We start from the raw sequence: 20270 nt of genomic DNA on the forward strand, positions 1-20270 counted from the left end.
CAACCCTAAGCAGACAGCCAAGACAACGCAGGAGTGGCTTTGGGACCAGTCTCTGAATGCCCTTGAGTGGCCCTGCCAGAGCCCGGACATCTCTGGTGAGACCTGAAAACGCTGTGCAGCGACGCTCCCCATCCAACCTGACAGAGCTTGAGYGGATCTGCAGAGGAGAATGTGAGGAACTCCCCAAATACAAGTGTGCCAAGCTTGTAGCGTCATACCCAAGAAGACTCAAGGCTGTAATCACTGCCAAAAGGTGCTTCGTCAAAGTACCGAGTAAAGGGTCTGAATACTTATGTAAATGTGATATTTCAGTGTTTCTTTTTTTATACATTTGCAAACATTTCTAAGAAACAGTTTTTGCTTTGTCATTATGGGGTATTGTGTGTCGATTGAGGAAAAAAACAATTTTATCAATTTTAGAATAACGCTGTAATGTAACAAAATGTGGGAAAGGTTAAGGGGTCTGAATACTTTGGATGCACTTTATAGTATTTCCGACCAGTAACTAATAACATACTGAGGATGTGATGTASWYCYWWMTMWWKAKWWRGRWSTACCTTACAATTACTAGTTCTTATCAGGCAGGGGCTTCAGATGGTCTTGCCACAAACAGCAGGTCCATGATGTCCTGATTCTTTCACCTTTTGTGTACGTGAGAGTTAGGGCTGTGACGGTAATTGACACATCCACATTCCATACCCGTTGCCGACAGYTGTATAAAATCGAGCACACAGCCATGAAATCTCCATAGACAAACATTGGCAGTAGAATGGCCTTACTGAAGAGCTCAGTGACTTTCAACATGGCACCGCCATAGGATGCCACCTTTCCAACAAGTCAGTTTCCTTAAATTTCTGCCCTGCTAGAGCTGTCCCGGGTCAACTGTAAGTGCTGTTATTGTGAAGTGGAAACGTCTAGGAGCAAGAACGGTAMCTGCGAAGTGGTAGGCCACACAAGCTCGCAGAACGAGARCACCGAGTGATGAAGCATGTCTCTGGAAGCAAAGTCAGCACAGGAACTGTTCGTCAGGCACTTCAAGCCTAAGATCACCATGCGCAATGCCAAGCGTCGGCTGGAGTGGTGCCAAACTCGCCGCCAATGGACTCTGGAGCAGTGGAAATGCGTTCTCTGGAGTGATGAATCGCGCTTCACCATCTGGCAGTCTGATGGACAAATCTGGGTTTGGCAGATGCCAGGAGAAAGCACTATGCATTCGGGCAGGTAGCGAACTGTAAAGTTGGGTAGAGGAATAATGGTCTGGGGCTGTTTTTCCATGGTTCGGGCTAGGCCCCTTAGTTACAGTGAAGAGACATCTTAACGCTACAGCATACAATGACATTCTAGATGATTCTGTGCTTCCAACTTTGTGGCAACAGTTTGGGGAAGGCTCTTTCCTGTTTCAGCATGACAAGAACCCTGTGCACAAAGTGAGGTCCATACATAAATGGTTTGTCGAGATCGMTATGGAAGAACTTGACTGGCCTGCACAGAGCCCTGACCTCAACCCCATCAAACACCTTTGGGATAAATTGGTACACCGACTGTGAGCCAGGCATAATCGCCCAACATCAGTGCCCAACCTCAATAATGCTCATGGCTGAATGGAAGCAAGTCCTCGCAGCAATGTTCCAACATCTAGTGGAAAGCCTTCCCAGTAGAGTGGAGGCTGTTTTAGCAAAAAGGGGGGGGACCAACTCCATATTAATACCCATGATTTTGGAATGAGATGTTTGACGAGCAGGTGGCCACACACTTTTGGTCATGTAGTGTATGTAATCATTCCATTCTAGGTCAAAAGTTTACACTGTTCAGTTAATAAAATATTGGATGAAKATATTTTTGGCAAACCATCAATTACCAAGATTGTGTGTGTGGGTACGCGTGACAAGAAAGAGCCCTCCAAAAAGCAGATGTTAAGATCTTCTAAAAACAGACTGCGTTGATTGACCGCTTGGGGTTTAGAGGAACGGAGAGAAAAAGTGAGGACAGATTAAACCCTATAATCTGCAGGCAGGACAGCCAGCAATCTATCGTCCAAATTTGACCAAAACAAAAAGAGCCTTCAGAGTCAGATTATACCTTGTATCTCAGTTCCCCGTGTACTGCGTTCCACACTATACATAGGRTACAAATCATTTTTAGATCATGGCCATCATTCTAAACACCCTTAAAAGTCTAGAGACAAAGTGGGCTAATAATGACCTGTTGGGGGGGAAAAAATATGTTTTTTTATACGTCTAATTCTGTCTATTTGACTGTTATGCATCTTCAGATGTTTAAATGCTAWTTTCTTTAAATTAAGTTTGATGTAGCACAGGAAGAGAAGTAATTAGGGGGTGGGGGTTGTCTTGGCCAGGGTTCTCCACATAGTGGAGGTCTACATTCTACAACAGGATAAGAGGCGGTGGCCCACCACTTCCTCCGAGTCCAAACACTGCCGTCACACGCACCACAAGGGTTTGTTATTGTACAGCCGTATGCCAAGGAGTTTGTTGGCTATACAGCACAAACAGATCTGGGATCAGGCTAATGGCTTCAGACAAGCAGTGATGGGACCACACCCTTACCACAGGCCACAGAGGGGGAATAAGGAAGTGATGAAACAACAGTTGGTACATGATTGTAATGTAAACACTCGTAGTYGAGGTTTTTGCTAACCACCAAGCTAGGATCAAGTTACTTCACCCAAAATTCTAACCTTAACCATTAGGAGGATTTTCCAAATCTGAACCTGGACTAGCAGTTAYGGGTAATTTCTACCAGCTCCAATACAAACAGTTCAAACTAGGTGCCCCTGTCAAGGTTGTGTGAGCAAGTCTGAACTGTAAGAATGTGTACAGATGTAGYATCTTAATTTGATTCATCTTTTGTTYCTGAAAATGTTTATGCAGATGAGCTTTGTGATTTACATAAATTCAATGAAAACCTACACTAACACAGTTATATTGACAGTATTCCACATTTAATGTAGCCTCATTTTGACCAGATAATTGCCTAACCACAGATCAAGTAACATTATGGACTAAATGTTCAAATCCTGTTGCTGCAGGAATATTTTGCTCAAATTAAGATCCTACATRTGTACATTAGTCATTCTGTCCAATAGAGAGCATTTGTTTATGGAAGGAATGGCACACAGATTATTCGGGCACATGCCCAGGAGAACACTGGCATGCTTATCCTATACGACGGAAAAGAGTGATGTCTACATGAGAAGAAAAGCATTCTGCACCAAGATGTCCCAATCTTAGTTTATTTTTCTATGAGATCCTTCCTCATTGAGGATCATTACAGCCAAAACCTCAGTAATTCCCCCTGTCCTGAGAACACAGAGGAAAGAGGAAAATCCATTCAAATCCAATGTACATTAAAGTGGCTGGCGAGGAGGGAGGGAATATCATTAGACACAAGGACTGTGTTTCGAATTGCATAGATACTCCCATAGTCGTAGCACATGCTCATTTTAATGTACTTGAATAACTAGGATGTCTGTTTCATTAGCCATAAATGGGATATGAGAACACTACACATTATGCATCAAGGATAATGTGGAGTGTAGGACTTCCTTCCTTGGTGATTTGAAAAGAACACAGAAATTAGAAGAATACAGGGTGGTAGTCAACAACTCAAGCAGACTGTTTCCACCCCACCCTGGCACAGTGGGCTACTGAAACTGTGTGTGTGTGTGTGTGTGTGTGTGTGTGTGTGTGTGTGTGTGTGTGTGTGTGTGTCAGCAGTGTAGGCAGACCGTCTCTCCAAACTAATTACTTCAGACCCAGTTCCCCTCGGTATGACACGTCTGCGCCCCATGCAGCCCTCTGCTCCGACAGGCCCTGTGCATCACCCTCTGCCTACCACACGATTTGCTTCAATTCACCCATCAAACCTAATCTCTTAAACAGCTTCTTCCTATAGGACAACTGCTATTAAGTTATGCTCATCAAAGGGTCACATACACCTGACCAGTGTCTGTTTTTCATTGTGTGTGTGTGTTTGTGCGTACGCGCGCGTGTGCATGTTTTTTTTGTTTAACTATCCTTGTGGGTACCAGACCTCACAAGGGTAGTAAAACAATGGAGATTCAGACAAGTGGGGACATTTTGCTGGTCCCCATGAGGAAAAATGCTATTTTAGGCTTAGAGGTTAGATTTAGGGATTTGTGTGTGTGTGTGTGTGTGTATATATATATATATCTGTCTTTCTATTTCAGCAGGAGGCTAATCAGGCAAGATCAATGAGTAGTGCTGAGCGATTAGTGCTTTGAGGTCAGTTCGGTTACGTTTGATAAATTTTTTTTAAGTGTCATTTTTCCAGGTTTCTATTATTTTTTTAAACATTAAATGCATTATGCGAGAATAATACAATTAATAAAATCCCAAGATGGTAGTGACTGCCTTATCACTTATTATACACTGGGTGGTTCGAGCCCTGAATGCTGAAAACCGTGATATCAGACTGTATACCACAGGTATGACAAAACATTTATTTTGACTGCTCTAATTACGTTAGTAACCATTTTATACTGTATGGCCAATACACCACACCTCCTCGGGCCTTATTGCTTAATTAACCACCCTTCATTCACAAACCAAGCCATGAGGTCTAAGGAATCGTCCATAGAACTCTGAGACAGGATTGTGTCGAGGCACAGATCTGGGGAAGGGTACCAAAACATTTATGCAGCATTGAAGGTCCCCAAGAACACAGTGGCCTCCGTCATTCCTAAATGGAAGAAGTTTGGAACCACCAAGACTCTTCCTAGAGCTGGCCGCCTGGCCAAACTGAGCAATCGGGGGAGAAGTGCCCTGGTCAGGGGGGTGACCAAGAACCCGATGGTCACTGACAGAGCTCCAGAGTTCTGGTCTGATGAATCCAAGATTGAACTCTTTGGCCTGAATGCCAAGCGTCACGTCTGAAGGAAACCTGGCACCATCCCTGCGGTGAAGCATGGTGGTGGCAGCATCATGCTGTGGGGATGTTTTTCAGCGGCAGGGATAGGGAGACTAGTCAGGATCGAGGGAAAGATGAACGGAGCAAAGTACAGAGAGATCCTTGATGGAAAATCTGCTCCAGAGCACTCAGGACCTCAGACTGGGTAAAAGGTTGACCTTCCAACAGGACAACAACCCTAAGCACACAGCCAAGACAACGCAGGAGGGGCTTCGGGACAAGTCTCTGAATGTCCTTGAGTGGCCCAGCCAGAGTCCAGACTTGAACTGATCGAACATCTCTGGAGAGACCTGAAAATAGCTGTGCAGCGACGCTCCCCATCCAACCGGACAGAGCTTGAGAGGGTCTGCAGAGAAGAATGGGAGAAACTCCCTAAATACAGGTGTGCCAAGCTTATAGTATCATACCCAAAAAGACTTGAGGCTATAATCGCTGCCAAAGGTAGTTCAACAAAGTACTGAGTAAAGGGTCTGAATACTTATGGAAATGTAATAACCGTTTTTTATTTTAAATACATTTGCAAATAAATGTAAAACCTGTTTTTGCTTTGTCATTATGGGGTATTGTGTGTCGATTGATGAGGGGGAAAAAACAATTTAACCCTTTTTAGAATAAGGCTGTAACGTAACAAAATGTGGAAAAAGTCAAGGGGTTTGAATACTTTCCGAATGCACTGTACAGCGCACAGTTTGGGCTTGATCTGATTTCTCTATAGAGAAACTACACAATGTGTGCATTGAGCCCCCCCAAAAATGAAAGAAATAGAATTTAAATAATTGAACACAAGTCAAGTCGGCCGATTAGTTGTTTGAAAACCAAAATGTTGGTTAATTGCTCAGCACTAGTAATGAGAAAGTATATTTAAAAATAACCAAACAAACAACCCCGGTTACGTAAGCCTAGGTAATACCTTCACAGCACTGCAGGAAACGTTAGCAAGGGGAAAAGGAGTGAGAGAAGTACAGTACAGTTCAGTACATGAGGGCCATCCCACACCAGCTGTGAATGTCATCACAAACTACCACCGCCCAATCACAAAGCACTCAGGAAGAACATGACATTTATACCATGTCACACTTTATTAAACCAATGGCTTTTTGCCACTGAAACAATTTGTGATGTGTTGCTTTGTTGTTTATTTTATACATGTATGTTTATTTAATTTGATCCCTTAGGTCTCGAGTGGGGTGGGATTAGGATGTGGGAAGGGGGGAGTGCAACACCCTTTTGTATTCATGTTTGCATGTAATTATTATTACTAAATAAAATAACATTTGATCACAAAAGAATACCATTTTGTTTTTCAACCTCAACAGTTTGTATTCATCTGAATTTACAGTAACCAGAACATAGGTCAAAAATTCCCCAGACAGGATATTAAAGTAGTGTAAAAACTCATTGACTGAAATCTGCAGACCTCATTCCTTTGATTTTGGAAATATAAGAAGGCAGGCTCCGGCACAAAGAAAAAAAACTGTCCACTACAAACAGCCCCTGGGTCCTAGCTTTCTAGTCCTTTCTGTAATAATATCAGCAATAATATTCTGCAATATCAGCAAAACTGTACTGCACTGACCATCACTAAAATTTTATTTTACCGTCCATTGAATCAACAAATTCAATCACTACAGATTATAAGACTGGTGACAAAATCGACAGTCAGTGCAAAAATGCAATAAGGCAGCAAATTCCACTAGTCGCCTAGTCTGACGTCTTATCGGGAATGTTTACCAAACTGTAAATCTAATTCCCAGCTCCAGCCCAGCAGTTACTGGGCCACTTGTCAAAGTGCTTAAATGAATGCAGGGTTAAAGTCGAGCCTGAGAAGTGAAGCGGGAGAGAAAGCATTGGAGGAAGATAGAGGGTAATGCAGTTACAGTGGTGGTGGAGCACAGATTGTGTACGGTCAGGACATATTGGGGTTCGTATGCTGGCTATCTGTCTGTCTGATACCCAGGGAGATGACTTYGAGCCGAAGGTTGAGGGTGCGAGAGCTCCTTACAACATGAGGCAGAGAGGCACTGTTTATGATCCGGCTCAAAGGACCACTGCGTCAGGATACACTATTACAACCCAGACATTTCAGATTGACTTTTTCATTTTCAAGCCCCTTAGTTAATCCTAACCACATCGTGACCTGACCAGGAAAAACTCCTGCCTCCTGAAGATGATGCATGACGAACAGTATTGAGCCTTTAATGAAAATAATCTCAATTTTATCTGGATCTTATACCAACATTTTGTCTCAAAATACCATCATTAACCTTTCCCAGGGAGTGATAACCCTCATTAACCGGCCCCCTTGACTGTCCCCTGTCCCAGTGCCCTTCAGAAAGCTGTGTGGCCCAGCTGTTCACTTAGCTTAATGCTGAGAACATCACTAAAGCCTGAGGGCAAGACAGTGGCCCGGCTCGGTCTGTGTCATCAGGCATTGAAAGGGATCCATTGTAAAGGAGGAAGTAGTACTGTTGACAGATATTTTACAGACACATCCAGATAAAAGTAGGTAGGCACACACAGAACCTTTTATTAGCCTTTAGGTTAAGGGCCGAGCCTCCCTGAAGTGCTCGTCTTTTCAGTCTGATAAAGTCCTCAGAGCTCAGCTCAAACCTCCCTTTACTCGTAAACGATTGAGGAATTTCATAGACTTCTCCCAACCCAAATATARAAAGAACAAGAAGTTTCCTCCATGGCATTGTTGTTGTTTCAAACTGTTTAACATATTGTGGTGAAATGAGTGGGAAGAAAACTATGCCACATCACTAATTACAATGAGAAACAGGAGGTTGATGTGGCAGTGGGACAGAAACATAAACTAGCCAACTCACAGATCCTGAAGACAGGGAAAATGACTTGTGTAAGCACTTTACAAGATGCTCCCTTTGAAATTAACTACAGTAAACCTTGAAATAGAATGGCACTATATTCACCTTTCCTGTTATACAAAAAGACAATACTGGCAAGTCTAGAGGGACTTGACCTTCAGTTTCAATGTCTTTCAAGGGAAAAACCAAAGTATCCCTTACACAAGCAGGTCATCCACTGAACCGGGCCCAGGTTAAAATAAACAACACAAACCCTCTTCCTCATATTTCCCAAGCATCTTCCAGGCCCACAAGGGGAATTCCTCCATGACACAGCAAAATGCTCACAGACAAACACTGCTTTCAATTATTGACAATGCCCTCTACCTCACCCTTTGTTCTGGTCCCTATTCCAAGCAAGTGAAATGGTCAAGGAAATTCTACATACAGTATTGCAGGTTACCTAAATTAACTTGATCATTGAACAAAAAACTACAGTAGTTCTCTCAGATCCAGTCTCAAATTCCCTTGGGTCCTTGAGCCCGGATGAGTTATTATATTTTTAGCATCATTAGTTACAAGACATGCAGCCTCTTTGCGTGATGATTGCCTCAGTGAAGCACATCTAAAGCCTGCTCCCTGGTGTTTCATWCGTACAAAGCAGAACAGATACTGCTAAACCATTTTTTTTTTTAAACCCGCACCAACAGAAGTCAATGATTTTGCTGAGAAATAAACACAGGAGGAGGGAGGTATTGGAAGGACACATTTTCAAAGTATTAAAACACTGTCTCTCACTGTAGCGAGGAGAATGGGGGAAAAAGGGAAAGATTTCAGATAAATCATTGCATTTCCCCACAGGTTGTACATACAGTGCATTCTGAAAGTATTCAGACCTTCACTTTTTCCACATTAATCTAGCAGAAAACCCCATAATGACAAAGCAAAAACTTTTTAGCAAATATATTGAAAATAAACTGAAATATCACATTTGCATAAGTATACAGACCCTTTTCTCAGTACTTTGTTGAAGCACCTTTAGCAGCAATTACAGCCTCGGGTCTTCTTGGGTATGACGCTACAAGCTTGTCACAACTGTATTTGGGGGGTTTCTCCCATTCCTCTCTGCAGATCCTCTCAAGCTCTGTCAGGTTGGATAGGGAGTGTCACTGCACAGCTATTTTCAGGTCTCTCCAGAGATGTTCGATCGGGTTCAAGTCCGGGCTCAGGCTAGGACACTCAAGGACATTCAGAGACTTGTCCCGAAGCCACTCCTGCTTTGTCTTGGCTGTGTGCTTAGGGTCGTTGTCCTGTTGAAAGGTGAACCTTCACCCCAGGCTGAGATCCTGAGCGGGTTTTCATCAAGGATGTCTCTGTACTTTACTCCGTTCATCTTTCCCCTCGATCCTGACTAGTCTCCAAGTCCCTGCCGCTAAAAAACCTCCCCACAGCATGATGCTGCCACCACCATGCTTCACCGTAGGGATGATGCCAGGTTTCCTCCAGACGTGACGCTTGGCATTCAGGCCAAAGAGTTCAAACTTGGTTTCATCAGGCCAGAGAATCTTGTTTCTCATGGTCTGAGAGTCRATTAGGTGCCTTGGTGGTTCCAAACTTCTTCCATTTAAGAATGATGGAGGCCACTGCGTTCTTGGGGACCTTCAATGCTGCAGAAATTGTTTGGTACCCTTCCCCAGATCTTTGCCTCTACACAATCCTGTCTCGGAGCTCTACGGACAATTCCTTCGAACTCATGGCTTGGTTTCTGCTCTGACATGCACTGTCCACTGTGGGACCTTATATAGACAGTTATGTGCCTTTCCAAATCATGTCCAATCAAATGAATTTACCACAGGTGGACTCCAATCAAGTTGTAGAAATATCTGAGGAATGATCAATGGAAACAGGATGCACCTGAGCTCAATTTCGAGTCTCATAGCAAAGGGTCTGAATACTTATGTAAATGGGGTGGGGMTTTTTWAAATCTAAAAACCTGTTTTTGCTTTGTGTGTAGATTGATGAGGGGAAAAACATGTTTTTGTAATAGGGGTMGTGGTATCCATATACACTAGTGGCGGTCGGTGCGGTTTAAGATGAGGGAGGACACTTTTTTTATGAGCATGGCCTTATTTCTATTACAGCATATTGGATGACTCTCATTCATATTCCATTCACCCAGCTCAATGTAATAACATTGATAGGTTTAGGCTACTACACGATACTGAAATCTTCCCTATACCCATAATGATAATGATACAACAGGTAGAGAGAAACATTTGCGTAATCCAGACAGTGACAAATTCAATACCACCTTGCACACTCTTGCCTGCATCTAGCTGATCTGGGGTGTTATCATTAATAAAAACAGTTGCAAATTAGAGTTTCTATTGGACAAATTCAGGTATGTTTATTCAAGTTTCGTTCGTTCAAGGAACATTGTTCAACAGAATCGGCAGAATGAATACACCCTTGATCAGAACAAACACAGTTCACTTTCATAGCAGCCACATACAAACACCATGATGATTTGCTCATTGTATAATTCCTTCATGCATCTACATGCTCTCCTCCTCTCACCTTTTACTTTCGCTTGTGGACTTTAGTGCGCAGTACAACAGCTGTCTGTGACTAGGCAAAAAAAACTTTCCAAGCCAAACCTTCACACCATAACCACTAACTGTTACACACAGCCTACATCGTTGTCACCTAACGTCATAGTCAACATAGCTAGCTACTAGAACTAACACATGAATAAACCTGCTACAATGATGCAGTACAGTGTACATCAGCGGGCCCCAGTGGCAATAAATTAATAAAACCCCAAAACGTACCTTGACTTGGAAGACTTCCAGTGTTGGATAGCCATAGCCAGCTAGCTAACATAGCATCCCTCGGTCTTTGAGCCGGGTGTTTGAGTAGGTTAAACTACTCGCTAGCTAGGTAAGTGAGAAAATAAAAAAATCTACAAAATCTCTCTCTACTCATCACATTTTATTCACTGCAGTGCTAGCTAGCTGTAGCTTATGCTTTTAGTACTAGATTCATTCTCTGATCCTTTTATTGGGTCCACAACATGTCACTTCACACTGCAAGAGCACTGATAGGTTGGAGGATGTCCTCCAAAAGTTGTCATAATTACTGTGTAATTCTATGGAAGGTGGTGAGAACCATGAGCCTCCTAAGTTTTGTTTTGATGTCAATGTACCCAGAGGAGGATAGAAACTAGCTGTTCTTCAGCTACACAAGGGGTGGGCAACTCCAGMCCTGTGGGGCCTGATTGGTGTCACACTTTTACTCCATCCCTAGCAAACACAGCTGTTTAATCAAATTGCATTCTAAACTGAAGATCACGATTAGGTGATTATTGGAGTCAGTTGTGTTACCTGGGGCTGGGGAAAAACTGACACCAATCCGGCGCCCGAGGACTGGAATTGCCCACCCCTGGCTACACCATGGTTCTACCCCAGAGTGCTGTTGAGGCTACTGTAGAACAGRAGTGTGTTTTAATCAATTATTTGATGACATTAATATATTTAGTGTAGTTTTATCTAAAAATMAMAACTTTTGTTTCACCATTTTAATTTCTGAAATTCACTGAGGATGGTCCTCCCCTTCCTCCTCTGAAGAGCCTCCACTGACACACACACACAGAGCAGAGTCTTATCCACATACACACAGACTGATGATTGGTTTTAAGACATTGATAATAAGATTGTGGGAGCTGTACTATTAGATTTCAGTGCAGCTTTTGATATTATTGACCATAATATGTTGTTTAGAAAACTTGTGTTATGGCTTTTCAACCTCTGATTACTTTGATTCCACGATATGGCAATGTAATAGAACTCAGGGTTTTCATTAATGGAATCTTCTCTAATGTTAAACATGTAAAGGGTGGTGTACTGCAGGGCAGCTCTCTACTCTTTTCGAATTTTACCAATGACCTGCCACAGGCATTAAACAAAGCATGTGTGTCCATGTACGCTGATGATTTAACCATATACGCATCAGCAACCACAGCTAATGAAGTCACTGAAACTCTAAACAAAGAGTTGCAGTCTGTTTTGGAATGGGTGGCCAGTAATGAACTGTTCCTGAACACCTCTGAAACTAAGAGCATTGTATTTGGTACAAATCATTCCCTAAGTTCTAGACCTCAGCTGCATCTGGTAATGAATGGTGTGGCTGTTGAACAAGTTAGGGATACTTTTTTGACACCACACTCCACAAAGCAAGTGCTGCAGGCTCTAATTTTTATAGTATCTTGATTATTGTCCAGTCATATGGTCAAGTTCTGCAAAGAAAGACCTAGTTAAGCTGCAGCTGGCCCAGAACAGAGCGACACGTCTTGCTCTTCGTTGTAATCATAGGGCTAATATTAACACTATGCATGCCATTCTCTCTTGGCTAAGAGCTGCGTCACTTCTTGTTTTTATAAGAAACATTAAATGTGTTGGAAATTCCAAATTGTTTGCATAATCAACATTCACATAGCAATGACACACACACACACTTACTCCACCAGACAAGCCACCAGGGTCTTTTCAGAGTCCCCAGGTCCAGAACAAATTCAAGGAAATGTACAGTATTATACAGAGCCATGAGTGAATGGAACTCCCTTCCACTTTATATAGGGCAAGTGAACAGCAAACCTAGTTTCAAAAAACAAATAAAGCAACACGGCTCTCCCCCATGTGACCTACTTGTGTGTATGTACTGACATGTATGTATAACTGATAGATAGATATACACACAATGTTAATGTTTTTAAATGTATGTAAACGGTAGTCTTTTGTCTGTAATGTCTTTTCGTTGTGTGTCAGACCCCAGTAAGACTAGCTGTTGCCATTGGCGTCATCTAATGGGGATCCTAATAAATCACAAATCAAATAGAACAGTTTTGTTTAACGGAGAGCAAGGTCTGACACACTACAACAGAAGAGTACCCAAAACCCCTGTATGGATGAATTACAAAGGAACTGTATTCAGTTCAGATCCAAGATAAGATAAAGATAGTTAATTTTTTTTCACAAGAAGTGCCTACACAGGCAACATGGGATCAGGATGTTGCATTGTCTAAAACTCACCCAACCAGTAAAGTCTGATAAACACTAATATAACTCTTAAATAGTGAAAAACAAAAGGACCAAAATAAATAGGCTATTAATCTACCTTTAAGGTAGGTCTACCACAGGTTCTATCCTACCTGTCAACACCACTCCTGTGCCACACAGGCATCCCAAACCACATTATGCATCCCTGTCCCGAGCCAGTTATTGACTGAACTTTAACAACTTTGCATTATTGACCTATCTGCATAAGGATTTTATGTGACCCTGCTGGTTATCTATGAACATGGAATAACAATCTGGCCTTAATGAGTATGTACTCTTATAATCTCCACCTGGCACAGCCAGATTAGGACTGGCCACCACATGCAGGGGTTGGGAAACTCCAGTCCTCAAGGGCCTGATTGGTGTCACACTTTCACTCCATCCCTAGTAAACACAGCTGATTAATCAAATTGCATTCAAAACTGAAGATCATGATTAGGTGATTATTGGAGTCAGGTGTGTTAGCTGGGGCAAAACATTTGATTGAAAAAGGCAAAAGGTCAGTCAAACCTGCCATGATGAAAATGACATGCATGAAAGTATAAAAATATGTTTATCAGAGAAGCCAAACTTTTTTTTTTTTAATAAAGAAGCAATGTATAAATTGACAGCCTACACCTGCGTCAAATGAAATAGAAAGGAGTTGTACTGAGCCTACGCTGCTGCCTTTCAACGTTTCGACTAATCCCATATGGGACTGTCTTTTGTGAACAAAAACTACGATAAACGTACATTATTACACAACATATTTGGTGCGTTATAACAAAGTCACTATAGATCGTTATTTTCACAAGCTCGAGAAAGAAGAGCAACACTGGCTGCAGCATTGTACCAGTTATTTTTTATTTTTTAACTTACCATGAAAAGCGTCGATGCACAGCTCAGGAGGAGGATGCCAGGACAGTTAAGTAAATTCTTTATAAATTGTTTGGCGTGGGTGTTCTTCTTTTTAATCTAGAATTTGTAGCCGAAAACGATTTTTCGAGTGTACAATTTCCGTCTCTTCCTCCTTGTGTATGGCGATGGCGCGTGTTTTTGATGTGAGCGCTCCAGCACACTGTTCAGGTCAGATGCTTGTAGAAAAATTCCCGTTCCGTCTCCGTCTGACTCTGAGCCCAGCCCCCAATTGGCTGCCAACCATAGCTTCACCACCACTGGCTGAAGTAATGTGATGACCAGTGAACTGAAGAATGGGTCTCTTGTCTACGACTGCTGTTTTTTAGATGCTGAATGTGCAGTGAAACACAGACAAGTGGAAATTATATGATTTCCTGACAATAACAACAGTCTCTCAGAACCATCGACAGTGACCTTCAATATAAGATATTACACATCTAGCACGTCACTCTAACTTTCATTGGCTACTATAAAACACAAGTAAATTAACAGGTGACGTCATTATAAAATCCAAATGGTTTGTCCTGAAGATAAGTGACCCATTTTCCCTACCTGTTCTAGCACAACCGGTTCCCGTCTATTCTAAATATGTAATACCAAAGGGTAAACTAAGCCTACACTGCAAAGCGGGTTCAACGAGTTAGCCAGCTAACTTTGATAAGCGACTTTGATAAGCGACCAGAAATATTTTTTTTTTTAAAGCGAAACTCTATACACCGGTATATGTTTTCATTTGCTAAATCAATTAAACCATGCCCATTTCAAGCTTATCCTTTATTCATATATATATATATATATATATATATATATATATATATATATATATATATATATATAATATATATATAAACATTTATATATATAAACATTTATATATACTATATAAAAATGTATATACATATATAAAATGTATACACATACATATATATATATATGTATGTATGTATGTATATATGTATGTATAAACATTTATATATACATATTAAAAATTATATTACATATATAAAAATGTATGTATGTATATATATGTATGTGTATATATATATATATATATATATATATATATATATATATATATATGTATGTGTGTGTATATATATATATATATATATATATACATACATATATATATATATATATTATGTATGTGTATATTATGTGTATGCATGTGTATATATGTATGTATGTGTATATATATGTATGTATGTGGTGTATATATATATATATATGTGTGGTGTGGTGTGTGTGTGTGTAAATCAGGCTAACTCCTTAATCCTCGCTTTGTAGTATACCCCCCTGGTCGTACCTGACAACTCCATCCTCACATTGACAATCCTTTATTCACTAAAATTAAACAAGGCCACAATATACTGTAGTAGTTGAATTCAATTTAAGCAGTGTTATTTTTCTTCAACAGACAGAAGTTTTTATTCTTGAACTTGGCATGACCCCTTACCGGGTCCAAATTACAGTATCCTACCACGCTCCATGTATACACATACATTAATAATTTTGTGTATGGCTCGGTAAAGAAACTACATGGAAAAAAGTGGTAAGCAAGTTCTGTCCAAAAAAAGATTTTCACCAAGTCAAATTAATTTGTGTTAGAGGTTTCATGATACGTGTATTTTAACCAAAGTAAATCTTTTAAAGATTGTTCTATACATCAGTTGGGGTCTCTATACGCTTCAATATGAGGTCCTAAACCTAGCATGAAAGTGCATCCTTGTAGCTGTGTGGGCTAATATAGTTAACATTTTTGCCTTGGGGTAAGTTGAGCAAATTGAAGCGTTTTCTTCCCAGGCATAATGTAAGGCATTCTCACCAGAATGTGAGCTAATAACAGAGCCTGGCCTATGTTAAAAGTGTTAAAAAAGTACAAAGTGTTTGTTAGGTGTTAAGCCTGTGTTAAAATATGCTTACAATTATTTAGAAAAAGCAATTGTGATCGTGTTGAATTGTGTTTGGGAAATAAAGATAGACATGGTTTTTAAAAAGCAGTGGTAATGTTTCATTCAGTACTAAAATGTATAGGCGGCTAAACTCACACTGTGCCGTGGCTCAATTTACCCCAAACCCGGGGTGAACTGACAAGCTATTTTTCAAAACTGTAGTCTTTACATGAATTCAGATTATTTCCAGGGATACACAACATCTTGAAATATATGTAGATGTATTTGTTAGAAAGAATGCTATATTCCAATTGATGGAGTGATGCTGAATGCAAAAAAAAATCTCAGTTTACCCCACTCTCCTCTACAAATCATTGTAAAAAAAATAAAAAAAATAATCAGCCATACAAAGAATGAGGGTCATTCAACCGTAGGGCCTACTTATTTGACCACAGGAGAAATTGAGGAGCCGTTTTGTTACAGTAATTGATAATTGTGTAGATTGTATGCAAGAGTATCTGTTAACAATGAGGCCCTGCAAACCACTGGATCTTCCCTATCTCAGTTGCAGTATGAGCAATGAGACTTTTTGTGTTTTTGTCTTTCCACTGCTCTCACTTTAGACAGGGCTACATGCTCAAGATGTTTATCATTGCAAGACAGCCTGCTTAGCTGTAATTTGAGTGATAATGGTTTCCACTGTATCCAGTGGGTTTTTTCCTCTCAAAAATTGCTGAATGGAAATAATCATCCTAAAGTAATTGGCCAATAACTAATTTAACTCAAAATGGTCGCTCTGTGGCTTCTGCGATATTAACTCACACAGATTCACACAGCCAATTTTTACACATGGATATGATCAGTTGAATAGGGTAAACACACCATACCAGATATGTTCTATAATGTTGATACAGGTTTTGACCGTACACCCTCTTGCTGCTCTTGTTTATCACATAACATGACATGTGTAGAACACCTAGGATGGCCACTTGCTTCACCCAATCTGGTCCCAGATCTGTGTGTGCTGTCTTGACAAATCCTATTGTTATTTTCATACCAAACATGCCATGACAACGACCATAGGAGCTAGCTATACAGCACAAACAGATCTGGGACCAGGTAACATCAGTGACCTTTCCCCTCAATGCATTCAAAACTGTTTCTCTGCAGACGCCCTGAAACCTGAACCCAACGCCTGCCTACATTTTTTACCTTGCTTGGCCACTCTGACACAATGCTAGGAACTCAGGACAGCATAAAATCACCTATCATGTGATCTACTCTCCTACCAGCTTAGCAGCCTGTTTTGTCTGGCCCTGCAAGTCACAGCCCTAGTGATAGATGCTAGTGTGTAATGCTCATGTAGTGCAATCCCGTGTTAATTGGAGCATGTTATGTGGGTTCCATTCCCACATGGACCACATACAATTATGAATGTGGTAACTGTAAGTGGTTTTGGATGTAAGCTTATTATTATTATCATGCATTATATGATTAGGGAGACTATTTCCAACAGAATGCAAATTGTTTTTTATGTGGCTTTTCTTCTTATCTCTGAAATGGATAGGGAACATCTTAGTACATTGGAGATTATATTTTTTGTATTTTCAGCTCAGGTGGGGGCAGGTTAAATATGTAGTAACCTAAAGGTATTTACAAGCAGGCATGGTGAAAGACACAACTTTATAACCAAACCAGGAATGAAGCTCAAGCTATTGCTGTCACGCGGGACTAGGTTGGCGAAAGAACCAGACGCAGAGAGAGAGAGCCGCTTGGGAAAAAATATACCTTATATTTATTCTCCACAAGAACTGAATAAGCCCGAACATCCAGGGCGTAGAGAAACACTTGCCAAACACCCAAAATACACACACGTAACAAAAAACAATCCCGCACAAAACAAGGGCGGGTCTTACTCCTAATTATAGGGAAGCTCATTACGAAACAAAAACAGGTGCAACTAATAAGACAAAACAAKCAGACAAACGAAAAAGGGATCGGTGGCGGCTAGTAGGACGGTGACGACGACCGCCGAGCACCGCCCGAACAGGCAGGGGAGTCAACTTCGGCGGAAGTCGTGACAATTACATTACCCCCCTCCTGACGCGCGGCTCCGCAGCGCGCCGCCACCGGCCTCGAGGACGGACCCGGAGGGCGAGGTGCCGGCGATCCGGTGGAAGGCGGTGGAAGTCTCTCAGTAAAGTAGGATCTAAATGTCCCCCACCGGAACCCGCATCTCTCCTCCGGACCGTACCCCTCCCAGTCCACGAGGTACTGTAGGCCCCTCACCCGGCGTCTCGAGTCCAGAATGGCACGTACTGTGTACGCCGGGGACCCCTCGATCTCCAGAGGGGGTGGAGGGACCTCAGGCACCTCACCTTCTTGCAGGGGACCAGCCACCACTGGCCTGAGGAGAGACACATGAAACGAGGGGTTAATACGGTAATACCTAGGGAGTTGTAACCTATAAACACACCTCGTTTATTCTCCTCAGGACTTTAAACGGCCCCACACACTGCGGCCCCAGCTTCCGACAGGGCAGGCGGAGAGGCAGGTTTCGGGTCGAGAGCCAGACCCTGTCCCCTGTGTGGAACACGGGGGCCTCACTGCGGTGCTGGTCAGCGCTCCTCTTCTGCCGTTGTCCTGCTAACTTTAGCGATTCCTGGACGGCTTTCCAGGTGTCCTTGGAGCGCTGTACCCAGTCCTCTACCGCAGGAGCCTCGGTCTGACTCTGGTGCCATGGGGCCAGGACCGGCTGGTACCCTAAACACACTCAAACAGGGACATGTTCGTTGAGGAATGGCGGAGGGAGTTCTGAGCGAGTCAGCCCAAGGAACATACCTCGCCCACTCACCAGGCCGGTCCCGGCAATATGACCGCAGAAACCTGCCCACATCCTGGTTTACGCGTTCCACCTGCCCATTACTCTCGGGGTGAAAACCCGAGGTCAAGCTGACCGAGACCCCAGTCTTTCCATAAACGCCCTCCAAACTCTGGACGTGAATTGGGGACCCCGATCAGAAAACGATATCCTCAGGCACCCATAGTGCCGGAAGACATGGGTAAACAAGGCTTCCGCAGTCTGCAGGGCCGTAGGGAGACCGGGCAACGGGATGAGACGGCAGGACTTGGAAAAACCGATCCACAAGGACCAAAATCGTAGTACTTCCCCCGGGACGGGGGAAGATCGGTAAGAAAGTCCACCGATAAGTGTGTCCACGGCCGTTGTGGAACGGGGAGGGGCTGTAACTTCCCTCTAGGCAAGTGCCGAGGAGCCTTGCTCTGAGCACACACCGAGCAGGAGGAGACATAAAATCTCACGTCCTTAGCCAACGTGGGCCCCCAGTATCTCCCTCTAGACTCCGCACTGTCCTCTCGATGCCAGGATGACCCGAGGAGGGGAGAGTATGAGCCCAACGGATTAGCTTTATCCCGGACCCCCTCCCGGCACGTACTGAACCCCCGCTGGACAGTTAGGAGGGGTCTGCTCTAACCGTGAGGCTCTCTCTATTCAGCGTCCACCTCCCATACCACCGGTGCCACGAGACATGAAGGTGGAATTGATGGGAGTTGGGCTCAACGGACCGCTCCTCGGTAATCATAGAGACGGGACAGCGCGTCGGCCTTGGTGTTCTGGGAGCCTGGTCGGTATGAGATGGTGAACTGAAACCGGGTGAAAAACATGGCCCCATCTAGCTTGACGCGGATTTAGTCTCCTCGCTTCCCGGATGTACTCGAGATTACGATGGTCAGTCCAGATGAGAAAAGGGTGTTTCGCCCTCCAAGCCAATGTCTCCACACCTTCAGAGCCTTGACTACAGCTAACAACTCCCGGTCCCCCATCATAGTTTCGTCTCCGCCGGACCGAGTTTCCTCGAAAAGAAGGCACAAGGGGGAGCTTGGGTGGTTCGCCCGAGCGCTGGGACAGCACGGCCCCGACCCCGCCCTCGGACGCATCCACCTCAACTATGAAAGCTAAAGAGGGGTCCGGATGCGCCAACAAGGGCGCATTGGTAAACAGCTCCTTCAGACGACTGAAAGCTCTGTCCGCCTCTGCTGACCAACGCAAGCGCACCGGTCCTCCCTTCAGCAGTGAGGTAATGGGAGCAGCCACCTGACCAAAAACCCCGGATAAACCTCCGGTAGTAATTGGCAAACCCTAAAAACCGCTGCACCTCTTTCACCGTGGTCGGAGTCGGCCAATTACGCACGGCTGTAACGCGGTCATCCCTCCATTCACCAAACCCGTAGGTGGAAATACGATAACCAGGAAGGAAACGGCCTGTTTGAAGAACTCACCATTTCTCCGCCTTGCAATACAGGTCATGCTCCAGCAGTCGCCCAAGTACCTTACGACACAACAGAGACACATGGCGCCGCGCGGGTTGGCAGAGTAGATCAAGAATGTCATCAATGTACACTACCACTCCCTGCCCGAGCAGGTCTCGGAGAAATCTCATCTACGAAGGATTGAAAAGAACAGCTGGAGCATTTTTCAAACGCCATATGGCATGACGCGGTACTCATAATGGCCAGATGTAGTACTAAATGCGGTTTTCCACTCATCTCCTCCCCGATACGCACCAGATTATACGCACTCCTCAGGTACGAAG

At 43.1% G+C, this 20270-nt stretch overlaps 1 protein-coding gene across 2 annotated transcripts in view; it reads right to left on the bottom strand.

Annotated features, from left to right (window-relative positions):
- LOC111977902 (leucine zipper putative tumor suppressor 2 homolog) overlaps positions 1-14187 on the bottom strand; it is a 42886-nt gene extending 28699 nt beyond the window's left edge. The window contains exon 1 of one of the 2 annotated variants that reach the window (XM_024007681.3): positions 13727-14187. The gene's annotated coding sequence lies outside the window, so the exon portion shown is untranslated. The remainder of the gene's footprint in view (positions 1-13726) is intronic. The other variant, XM_070448320.1, reaches the window with a different exon arrangement.
- Positions 14188-20270: the final 6083 nt, after the last annotated feature.

Source organism: Salvelinus sp. IW2-2015, linkage group LG18 (assembly GCF_002910315.2).
Source record: "Salvelinus sp. IW2-2015 linkage group LG18, ASM291031v2, whole genome shotgun sequence".
NCBI classification, from domain to species: Eukaryota; Metazoa; Chordata; class Actinopteri; order Salmoniformes; family Salmonidae; genus Salvelinus; species Salvelinus sp. IW2-2015.